Raw genomic sequence first — 12,506 nt, forward strand, 5'->3', positions numbered from 1 at the left:
AGGAATAGAACTAGGGAGCTCAGCAGCAAGTATGCGACCTGTATGGCGAGCAACATGGCAACAAAGAACGTGAAGCGGTAAGTCAGAGACGCTGAGATAATCTCATGGGTGGTGGCAATAGAAAAGGTACCTGCTAGGAGTAAATACTTAAAAGGAAGAAAATGAAATCAGGAAAGAATCCATTTATCATAACTCAAAGGAAAGCTCATTACTTTTCGAAGCGAGATCAGGACGCCTTAGAACGCGCACTTGTAAAGCGAGATATAAAAAAGAAGCATGTGCTTGCTGCGGTAAATCCCTCATGTAATGTCTCAACAGAGACCTTTGAGGAAATGAATAAATAAAAAATGATTGAACATGTTCAATTAGAATGTGGAGATATCTGACAAGTGGTTGATTTAGGAATAACTGGCCTTCTTGAAGCCCTTGGGTTCAGCGAAAGCGGCGGAAAAGTAAACATGTCCGTAGTAGAGATTAGTAAGGGTCGGTTGGAAGATTGGTGGAAGAAAAGTAGGGTAAGGGCAAACGAGAGAGGGGTGCAAAAACAATGTTCGCAATAGGAGTTCAGAAAATTTACTTATGGGAATTCATCGTGTTATTTTTCCTTTTCTTCTTTAACCTGGTAAAGACATTAGACAATATAATAACAAGAGCTTGGTGGCGCAACCCACCGCCCGTTCCGAAGGAGACGCTCATAGCTCTCCGTCTATCTATCCAAGCGGAGGGTGGGGGCTTCTCCAAGCTCGGATCAATAGTGTGCATGTAACAACGGTGCACGGCCGTGCTTGGCCATGCTGCTACAGCTCCTTACACGTTGGTTGTGTCGTCTGCTCGGCGCATGCCGTCGTCGTCTGCGCGCATAGCGGACGAAACATGTCTTTATTTCAAATAATTTATTCGTATGATACATTACAGGCCCCTTGTTGCGTATTTATTAAGGGAGGTTACATGGAATTGCGCAGGAACAAAGAGCACATAGAAAACAAACGACATAGGAGTACTATGGAAGAAATGGTAAACTGGGGGAGGGAAAGTTACAGTGGCAGTCTGTGTGGTGTCGAGCTATGTCATAAGAGAAAAGAAAGTTTTTATGCCGAGGGTGCCTTTTATTACTGCTTCGACCTGAGCGTCATTGAACAGACGCTTCGCTTACTTCATTTCTCGCGACGTTTGTCGTGTCGCCCGGTTCTCTCCGCACCTTGTGGCAATTTCATGAAGGCGGAAGCTTGACTCTTTCTGGATGCAGAAATTGCTCTGGCCATTGCTCCGGCAGAAGCACTAGTAGAGTTTTTTGCTGTGATTTCTTGCTGTGGAGCTACTTGCGCCGCTTTCTTCAGCAAAATCCTCGTTGCAAGGCACATACGAACATTCTCTTCTCTGAACGGATCTCTGCAGCCTGCAAATCCAGGCTGCGAATCATGGGCGTCATTATCTTTTTGAAGGCGAAGCTGAGAGTTCGCATTAAGGCACGTGCCGGAACAAGGGAACACACCTACGGTGTGTGCAGTTGTCGACGAATAGTCGCCCTTCTGTTTCTCTGGATTGGTAACTTGTTGCTCCTGGTATTCAACATAGTGAGTTGAACCCGCCTTCCCTCGAAAATCATAGAAATGGTTCCCGGTAGAATTCGATCAAGCGAATTTCTTTTAGTCTAGTACGAAATGCCCTTCATGTTCTCTGCAGTACTTATGAAGAATGAGGTGCTACTCGAAATGTCTCGCACATATTGTGTCTCTTGCTTTAAGCAATCGCTTGCTTCCAGCAATTTTCTATCACCACTGCTGCAGCAACTGCGGATCAGATGGTGTTGCGAAGATATTAAACGTTTACCGTGCTGTGCCATACCCGGATTTATAGCTGGCCACACAAAACACTTCATCAATTGGTGCTCTGTCGTTCCGCCTTTTCAAGCTCGAGTACCAACACTTGTTTTTTTCGGACATGATTAAAGATACTGCATACATACTAAAAAAAGCGCTGAGCACCCAACGTACGTAGCACATACCGTCACTTCCGCGCAGACGTTCGGACGTGAAAAATGTATTTCTGCTGTGCCTTTTCATCTGCTTCATCTAGGGATATGTACAAATACTTTGCATAAATGCGGAAAGAGCAGGGGCATGTGCTGACTTGTGTTTCTTTTTACTTGTGTGCAAAAAAAAAATTGCATTTTATTGCTGTCGAATTGAGACCCCGAGAGCCCGTGTTTCTAGCAAACGACAAGCGCGACATGTGCTGCCCCGCCAGCTCGGCTACGGTGGCTAGATGGGTGGGTGCGCTGACCGGCGTAGTTCACTGCTTCTCCGCATCATGTCCATTCATGACCGCAGGAGTTGCGTTGCGGACAGAGGCCTGTCTGCAGCACATCCTAATGCAATGTGATGCGAAGGGATTCACCCAGCGGCACCAGTACGTAACGCACAACTTCCAGAAGCGCTTGGATTCAAAGTATACGGAAGTATTCACCAGTCAGTAGTCCAGATAAGCAAGATACCCTTACAGTATTGGAGAAAAACGCGGGGAAGAGACTGCTACGACCGGATCCATTACAGGCACAGGCAGCGGCACAAGGTATATAAAGAAGATAAAGCGCTGTATACAAGAATTCTAGAAGGGAAATCAGTCATAGCATACCTGAGTAACTTAAGCAGGCTAGGAGACGATTTGTTCCCGACCAGTTTCAAAGGGGATGCCAATAAATCATCATCTCCATCATCATTTTGCGAAGCGCACTTGGTCTGCTAGTGAGTCAGTCGTTATTGCGCGGCTGCCAAGTTTAAATAAATTGATTTTTCACAGTAAAACTTGAAAGAAAAGTGTTGAATTATGTTGAGAAAGTACATAAAAGTGTGATATGTTTCGTGCTGCAGTGAGTAATTTTCAATAATGGTCATTTATATCGTCTGTTACACGCTGAGGGCGTGGTGTATTGCGCTCGCAGTCTCTGTAGTGCTCCGAGTTGCTTTAATTTGCTTCGAGTTTTAAGAATCGAAGTGAATACTTGGGTTGATGTTAGGGAATAGAAAGCTTTTTAGACTGCGAGATAAAGTAAAAGTGTTCCTACACGGAAGATAACTAGCCGGAGGGGCACCACTTTGCTTCGAATCGTAAGTTCGGCTACAACCATGCAAGCTACGGGCTAAACTATATCCCTGATTTTGACGCTCCGATGCCCAGTACTTTCCGAGAAACGTGAGCTTGCACTTCGCCCTGCTGAGAAAATGTTTCAACGGCATTAATCTTGTGCGAGCGCTACTTTGAGGTGCATTGCATTGCAGATATCGTGCAGATTCCAAGGGTGCATCTGCGGCTAATGAGTGACACTGTTCTTTCGATGCTACGCGATGCTCCAGCTGAAGAAAACGCCCGCAGAAAGAACTAGCCAAGCTTCGACGGGGTGCCGGTCTCTAAAATAATCCTGTAGAGACAGTGAGCCAAACTTGCATACGCGCTTCAAGCAAATAGGATGCGAGTGAAGATGATGTGCCTTGAACTACTGAAGAATGACTATTTGTACACAAGTCGGGATGTTGACCTGTTGAATGAAGGTAAACAAAATTAATCTGTGTGAGAAGCTTGAAGACACGTTTCGGCATGTAAGACGGCCAACATCAGGAGCCCAATAGCAGAATAATTATCAGCTTCGAGTGTAGCAGCCGCAGTTCATAAGAAAACGGCTATTGCATGCACTGCAGCTGGCAGATTTTTCTTCCTTTTTTCGAGCTGAAGCCTTCTGGACTGGTCACTTGTGAGCAGCGCAAACTTGAGCTTACGAACAGCATAATGTTTATCCATTGCTCGCATGCACTTCTTTGTGGCGAGCAAGAACTTTGCTCCTGAACGTACTAGAGAAAAGAAAAAAAGCACCTTAATTACGCCACGCTACTCGTACTGTGAGCGCTGCGATGCGGTGCCGTTTCATCTGAGTCTTTAATTTGTTGTAGAAGCTTCACGTTGGCAGGTTTATGCGTGCGACCTAAGAATTGCTCTATTACATTCAGATGTACGTATACCACCACCAAGAGCCCAAACTATTGTTTTGCACTCTACAAGCTGCTACTCTCATCATAGACCATACGGTTAATTATACATCATGTAACAAGATTCTAAATAAAAGTATTTTTTTTCAGAAACACAAGTTTATTTTTATTCGCAAAAAGGTTGTTGATTTATATTACAGACGTGCACAGAATTGACACAAATTGCCGTGTACGTCGTTTATAATAGTGACACGTGTACTTGCTTATCTTTCTCAAGTGACCGCTTTTTCACCGGCTTACGAAGTTTGAACGTTATCCCTCAGCGTATGACGTGCCAGCACGTATCGGCAGTTTGTCGAATATTGTCGATGGTACTATCCGTTCTGTTGTCAACAAACCTTGTATAATCCGACTGTATGCGCGAGGCGAATCGTGCAGTACTTACTGGATAGGAAAGGATAGGATACCCTTTATTGGTCTAATTTACAGAGTCATTCAGCGGTCAGACCGAGTGCTTCCATCTTCTTGCCGATGGTGACTCCCGTCTTGCAGGGTTGGCGCCCCTATTCCAGGGCACCACTGAGCGTGGCTGCTCGTCGGGCATGGTGTACCAGCCCCCGTTGGAGGCATGGGTTGCCGCTGGAGAGCACACTCTCCCACTGCCCCGCACTCGGATTTTCTATTTTGCGGAATGTTTTGTTTTTGCTGCATTGCCATATGATATGATAAAGGGTGGTTACTGGTAGGCATACGGGCCGCAGCGATTATTCTGGAACCTTCGATGACTCATGTATAAGAGCCCGCGCACTTGACCGGCAGATCAGATTTGGACGATCGCCGACTTTTTTCGCCGCTGTCGTTGTGCTTTCTTTCTTTTATTTTTTTATTTCACAATACTGCCGGCTTCCATTTGGAAGCCCAGGCAGGAGTGGTACAAACATCACGTGATTTCAAACTTTTTCCTCAAGGGGATAGAAAAAATATGTAAAAAGACAGCCTAATAGGCAAGGCAAACATATGCAAATACACAAAAGAAATACGATGATGCCGTCACATTGCTGCCAATAGGAAAGGCGTAATAAAAGAGACATCAGAATATGTAACAAGCAAAAAATACAATGAATGAATGACATTACAAGCACGTCTGTACTGCAGATAAGAAGGAATCTGGAGTGGCTGAGTTGACCACGCTTTGCGGAAGAGCGTTCCATTCGCGAATTGTCTTGGGCAGGAAGGAAGAATGATATGCGTTTGTTCTAGCACGCTGCAATATTATTGTTTGATTGTGCTTACCTCTGGTCAGTCGCGATTTATTAAATTACATGTATAGCTGTAAAATCTCATCTTAGTGTGGTTGTTCCCTATGTTATACATTGTTTGTAGACGGTGCATTTTGCGACGAGTTTCTAGTGTCTGGAGCCCAGATCGCAACCTTAAAGAGGTCAGTGGAATGCGCCAATCATAAGCATTGTAGATAAATCTAAGAGCTTTTTTTTTGTACTCTTTCGATAAAGTCTATACAAGCCTTTGTGTGAGGGTCCCAGACTACATCGGCATACTCGAGTATTGGCCTAATAACTGTCTTATATGCGGTTAATTTGGTAGCACTAGTGCAGTTTTTTAAACGGTGCTTTAATAACCATAACTTTTTCGTTGCTGCCGCGGAAACATACCGAACATGAGCGGTATAGCTCATCTTGGAATCAATTGTAATTCCAAGATATGTGGATTCCTCTACCTGTTTAATGTCCATATTATTTATCGTGTAGGTGCAAATTAGCGGATTTTTTTTTACGTGTAATAACCATGTGCGCGAATTTCGAGATGTTTAGGGTCATATGCCACTGGATACACCAGTCGTGTATTGCTATTAGATAGTCAGTTAAGCTAGATTGGTCATCCACAGATCGAATGCTCGAATAAACAATACAATCGTCCGCAAAAAAGCGGCACCGCACGGAAAATTTGCAAGCCAGGTCATTTAGGTAGACAAGAAAAAGAAGTGGCCCTAAAACGGAGTCCTGTGGAACGCCCGAAAGTACAGAGGCGAGCGATGAATTCGAAGCACCTATGCTGACAAATTGTTTTCGATGCGTCAAGTACGAATCAAGCCAACGCAAAATTTGTTCGCTGCGTATGATGCTGTTTAGCTGTATGATCATTTTTTGTGTGAAACCCGATCGAAGGATTTCTCGAAACCTAAAAAAGAATGTCTACCTGCCCACCTTGATCCAAGATTGCCAGCATTTCGTTGGTCATATGAAGTAGCTGCGTAGTGGTCGAAAAGCCACGCCTGAGTCCGTGCTGACTCTCACTAAAGAACTCATTATTTTCTAAAAAGGAACTAAAATGCTTAGAAATAGAGTGTTCCATAGCCTTAAAAGAGGTGTAGAGTAGGGAGATAGGTCTATAATTTTCTACATTGAGCTTGTCTCCCTTTTTGTGGACTGGGACTACTTTGGCGACTTTCCAGTCGTTAAGCAGATCCCCTTCGTTTAAACTTACGTTAAATATTATGAACAGGTATTTCGCGGACCATTCGGCGAACCGATTAAGAAAAGCGTTAGGTATGTCGTCAGGACCTGCAGATTTTTTTGGATCTAAGTTTAGGAGTGAAGAATATATGCCTTCCTCAGATATGACAAGATCTGGAAGCTTGAGACCAATGCCGTGAGCATCATCTTTCTGGGTGTGGTTTCACGTAAAAATACTGACAAAAAAACGTGTTAAAAGCTTCCGCAATGCGCTGAGTGTCGGTAACTTCAACATCATTCAATTTTATCTTGTCTACAAGGCTGTTCCGCTTCGATATATGTATCCAAATCTTCCTTGGGTTGTTTTCTAGAAAGTTGTGCATTCTGACATTAAAGAAATGGTGTTTACTTAATTTTAATTCGGATCTAAGATTTGCTCGGAGTGACGCCAGAACAGAGTGGCTTGACCGATAGCATGATAATCGTTTTAATTGACGCTTTAAGTGCAGGATATTACGAGTAATCCACGGGATTTTTCGGTTGACCTTCTTTCGCTTTTTAGCAACGTACTTTTTGATGCATTCGTGCACGGCGCTCTTAAAGTGCAGCCACAGCTCGTAGACGCCTAGGAAACCTTGTCTGTTTTTGGGAAAAAAATGTCAAAATCTTGTTCTAAGTAGTCGAGAATGCTTTCGTCTTCGGCGTTATTGAAATATAAGAATTCTTTCATAGGTTGGCGCGATCTTACTAACGCAAAGTTACATTTCAAGAGAATAATCTTGTGATCGGATATTCCGGGTAAAACTTCCACGGAAGGGTCCGTTTCACGAATGGCTTCAGAAACAAAAGCAAGGTCAAGTGTGGTGCTGGAACTGGAAGTGACACGTGTCGGTATCTGCACAAGCTGTGTGAGATTAAAGCAATACGCTATTTCAGGCAACATTCCAGACTGTGCGCAAGGCGGTAGTGAGCACAGTTGCTCCCAGTTTATTGTGGGCAGATTGAAGTCGCAGCACATTATAAGCTTGTTGTAGCATTTGGTGTTTATTTGAAGAAATTCATGCAGTGACTGAAGCAACGAAACGTCGGCGCTAGGAGGCCTGTAGACTACACAGCCTAGTAGGCTGCATTCACATAAATGAACAAGAATCCAGACCATTTCAACGCTCGTCTCATGAGGAATAATAGTGAAGTCTTTTCCCTTTTTTAAGATAATTGCTACGCCACCCCCTCTTGAGCCACGATACCTTCTGACCATTATGTGAGAGCTTGGTACTATGTCTGCATCCGAGATGTTTTCGCTTAGCCAAGTTTCAGTTAGGAGTGTTACATCCGGACGGAAGGCCAAGAGTAAACTTTCTAGTTCTACAGTTTTATTCGTTATACTCCTAGCACTAGCACATAGCATAGTGAGCTCTCGTGGAGGCAGGAGCATGCGCGATGATTTCTTGTTCTGTTTGCGTTTTGCTATGTTGCTCGTTGTGTTTACGATGCCTGGTCACTTGCCATACATAGGGATAGCCTTATTGAGTGCATCGTCCCACCTGTGTAGCTTGCCGTTAATTCTTACCTTGTTGTAACTTAACACCACTTTGTCGTGATTGTTCCTGTTTTGCTTTGTGCATTCCCACAACCTTTTTCTCAATAATTGAACACGAGGTGAAAAATCCTCAGAAATACTGAAAGAAATACTTTTAGACGGCCACAGTTATTGAGAATCTTTATCTAGTCCCTCCCATCAACTAGTTTAAATATGACTGGGCGGCACTTGTTTTCGCATGGCCTACCTAGCCTATGTATACGCTCTATATAAACATTCGGAACTTGCAGCACGTCCTCAAGGATTTTCTTAGAAACTTCCTGTTCTAACGCCTGGTGTAGCGCACCCTTTTTTTCCTGTAGCCCATAAATAATTAAATTGTTCCGTCTGCTTCTGTTTTCCAATTAGTTCACTTTAAGACTGAGATGATCGACGGTTGTTTGTAATTTATCAACTTTACACGTGTATTGGGCGACAGTGACTGCGACATTGTCCATTTTCTTATCAATAGAATTCAATTTATCTTCAAGCCGCTGGCTTGAAGAGCTCATGGTTGCCTTGATCTCGCGTATTTCATGCCTTATGTTTTTAGGCATTTCATCCGTAGACGGCCCCGGATTCGATTCAATATCCCCGGAACATGAGATAATATCTACAAAACATAAATACACATTCGTCAACACTGCGAGCAGCGGCCGTGGGCACGGCAAAATGAGCACACAAGGGTCGTTACTACGGTAGCTGTGAATTCGGCGATAGTCGCTCACCTGGATGAAAAACAAGAGCGGATTGTTCAGATGCATTGTCCCAATACTTTCGCCATGCCCACTGAACGGTTGCTGTCCCTTGGCTGCTTTTATGTAGCCCAGCAGAGGTGATGTAGACGATAGGGGCGCTTCCTGTCCTTCGAACCACGTCGTCGTTGTGCGCAGGCCCGAAGTGTCGATATCCAGAGATTGTTCCGAGACGTTGCGATGGCGCCCATGCTGCAGTGTCGTCCCTTGAAGAGCAGCAAGTTAATAGTAAGCCATGGACAATTCTTGACCACCACTCATCAGAAGCACGGCCTGGATGAAAAACAAGACCGGATTGTTCAGATGCATTGTCTCGATACTTTCGCCATGCCCACTAGCTAGCACAAAGCAGTGTAACTAGCTATTGTGGGCACATGTTCGCCCCCTAAAAAGTTAACCTTCTCATTCACAGTTTCGCGACAGTTTATCGTCACTACGACGTGACATATGATGTAGGTTAGCTTTCATGTACGGGATTCCCCCGTCAACCTGAGACACTGAAGGCAACACCAGTGTCGCCCCTGTCCATGGAGCAAGCCGCAGACTACAAAGCCTGGCCTCGGAGCATGGTATTCTACCTGAGACAACCGGAAAGATCGTGGCCAAGTCAACAACCACTATATCAGCCCCAGCGCTGCCCTTCGTGCTGCAACAGCCCAAGGAGCAACCGACCTTACACGGGTTATCGTTTCAAGACCCAGAAAACTGGCTGGACACGTATGAAAGCGTCACTACATTTAACAACTAGAGCAGCGACGACAAGCTGCGCCTCGTCGTCTTCTCGCTGGAAGACGCCGCCAGGACGTGGTTCGAGAATCGAGAAACCACATTAACAATGCAGGACCTATTTCACCGCGACTTCCTACAGACCTTCATGAGCGTCCTGCGCAAAGAGCGAGCTCAAGCTCTGCTGAAATCCTGAGGGCAACTGCTCAATGAGACAATCGCCATCTTCACGGAAGAAATTACCCGTATTTTCCGACGCGCGGACCCGGTAATGACCGAGGAGAAAAAAGTACGCTTCCTCATGCGGGGCTTAAAGCAAAACTTTTCGCCGGACAGATACGCAACCCCCAGAAGATCGTAACTGAGTTCTTGACATAGGCAACGACGATTGAGAAGACACTGAAAATGCGCACCCGCCAATAGAAGCGCCAAGTGCTTTCGCCGAGGAGCGAAATTTTAGCCCTAGGCTTCCACGAGCTCCGAGAGACCATTACAACCGTCGTATGCGAACTCAAGTAGCATACTATGCCGACATCGTCCGAGCGGAAATTCAGCCGTGACATGGAGTCTTCGAATCGCCGCGGCCTCAGCAGGAAGCGATGAGCTACGCCGCCGCCACGCTCCCGTTCCGCGCCCGGTAACGCCGTACTGCCGTCGTTCGCCGCCGCCAGCTCGCCCTTCCGTCGCCCAGTGCAGTTGAGGCAGATGTATGGCGCGCTCCAGGCCATCGCCCGATGTGCTATATAACTGCTCGGCTACCAACCACACGGACGAAGAAATAAAGCCAGGAAGTTTAGTTCTGCGGCTATCAATATTTATTCGATTGTATTTTACATTCCTTCCGACCAAGTCTTTTTCTTTACTCATTTCGTGGTACAAGAATACTGTCTGCGCGTAAGAAGCACCTACATACTGATTCGTAAAACAAGTTTTGGCTCTATCTTCTTCGTTTAGAAGAACTCAAGGGCTATTTCGCCTGTGCAGAACTTGTGCTTGCTCTTCATAAACCCAATTGTAACGTGTTTACCGTGCAAAACAGCGTTAAGTGCTCTGTATATTCTGCCTCTCAAACCAGAAAACGAACAGCTGACGGACAAGGCAAGTACGCTACCTTAGTAAGTGGCAGAGCTCCGCTGCCTTCAAAAATCTGTAACTTTGTATGGTGTCAATGTGAAGACGGTTTGCCCTTCAAATACAGTGATAAATATGCCGCATTTCCACTGCACGGACACAGCCGCACACGAGGCGCGCCGGTTGTGACAGGCTTCTGACGGCAGTGCCACGTTCGCTGTCATGAAGCGTGCACACTCGGGTTCTCTCAAGCCGCCTTTGAGCGCAAAGCTTCGGCTTGACGGCCAACTCCCTTTTGCTCGCCTTGTACGGCTGGGCTTACGGGCTTAGGTGGTGCCAGGCGAAGCAGACAACACGACAACACACTGCAGAATAACAAGTACAACAATGTTTATTCCTCCAGCGGAATCTCTATGTAGCAGGGGAGTTGCGACCGCGACGTTTGCCGGGGTCGATCGCGAGGTGAAACAATGGCAGGGTGGGACAGAGGATCGGAACGAGATGTTTGCCTGGATCCTATCTTCTCCATGGCTCACAGTCAACTCAGAGAATAAGGAACGAACTTTAGAGAAGGAAAGCTGTACCTTCCACAGTAGTACGAAAATAAGAAGCGGCAGCGCATGGAACTTATCGGGGGGGAGGGGGGGGGGGGCGACTGATGGCGCTGCACATACAGGAAGCGGAAATGCGTTTTCTTACTGTAAAATTTAATATGGCCGTTTTCTAGTGCTAACGTGCCATGTAATCACGTACGCGCCGTGCTAGCCCTCCTGGCTATGCAGCCTGCGTCAGTGTCTTGGTTGCCGCGTAGCTGGTGCGTTCTAATTGTCAGGAAACCGAAGAGCCTCTGCTGACGCCCATACAAACAAGCCACAAGTGAGTGAACAGGACGTGCAACTTTACTGGCAGAAGACAAGGAGTGCACTTCTCGTACAAGTGCATAAATAACATTTGCATATCCAGATACGCTAAAACCATTAACGCGAGCTCGTAACCTGCTCACTTTCGGCGTTGCAGATGACGGCCTGGTAACGAGTGCCAACCAGCAGCGCCAGCAGATTGGACAGCGTCCCACCTGTTGACATCGATAGTCGCCGTTGAAGATCAGCAACTTGCATTGCGAAGCAATCGAGTGACTCGGGCATCTGCTGCCGCGGCCAACATAGTGACATGGACTACCCTGCATTTGGACGTTACCTCCTTTCCAACCTGCACTTTTCTTTTTGTTCTTTCAGGGGCCGCTAATGGTCGCTCACACTTTGTGCCCCACTTTCACTCAATATGGACATGGTCGGTTTAATTCGTGGGCATCACGTTCACGTGGCTGCCAACTTCATAGACTTCGGACCATATAATAACGTATGCTGGTCTCCGTTCACGTCAAATCACGGCCGATGAAGGCCCACAAGCATAATTTGCCCACGGATGCAGCAGGAAAGGACGAACAGGGAGCACCAATTACGGTGTCTGTATATTGGGCGCCTCTGTCACTTTGTCGACTGCAGGAGCAGATGTTTACCTCGAGAGACTGTTGCCCAATGCAGCTGACCAGGCCCCCACATCCGAGAAACATATAACGGCGACCATGATCAAGTGAGACTCGGCATTCAATCACTGCATAAGGTTCAGACAATCCGCCATACATTGGCTAAGACCGACATGACAACAACAACAACATCATCATCAGCCTGTTTTATGTCCACTGCAGGACGAAGCTAGGTAGGCCTCTCCCTGCGGTATGCAATTACTCCTGTCCTGCACCAACAGACTCCAACTAGCGCCCGCGAATTTCCACAATTCATCGCTCCACTCAGCCTTCTACCTTCCTCGACTGCGTTTCCCTTCTTTTGGTACCCATTTTGTAACCCTAATGATCCAACGGTTATCTAACCGGCGCAGCTCCATTTATTTTCTCTTAATG

This window comes from Dermacentor andersoni, chromosome 2 (genome assembly GCF_023375885.2).
Source record: "Dermacentor andersoni chromosome 2, qqDerAnde1_hic_scaffold, whole genome shotgun sequence".
NCBI classification, from domain to species: domain Eukaryota; kingdom Metazoa; phylum Arthropoda; class Arachnida; order Ixodida; family Ixodidae; genus Dermacentor; species Dermacentor andersoni.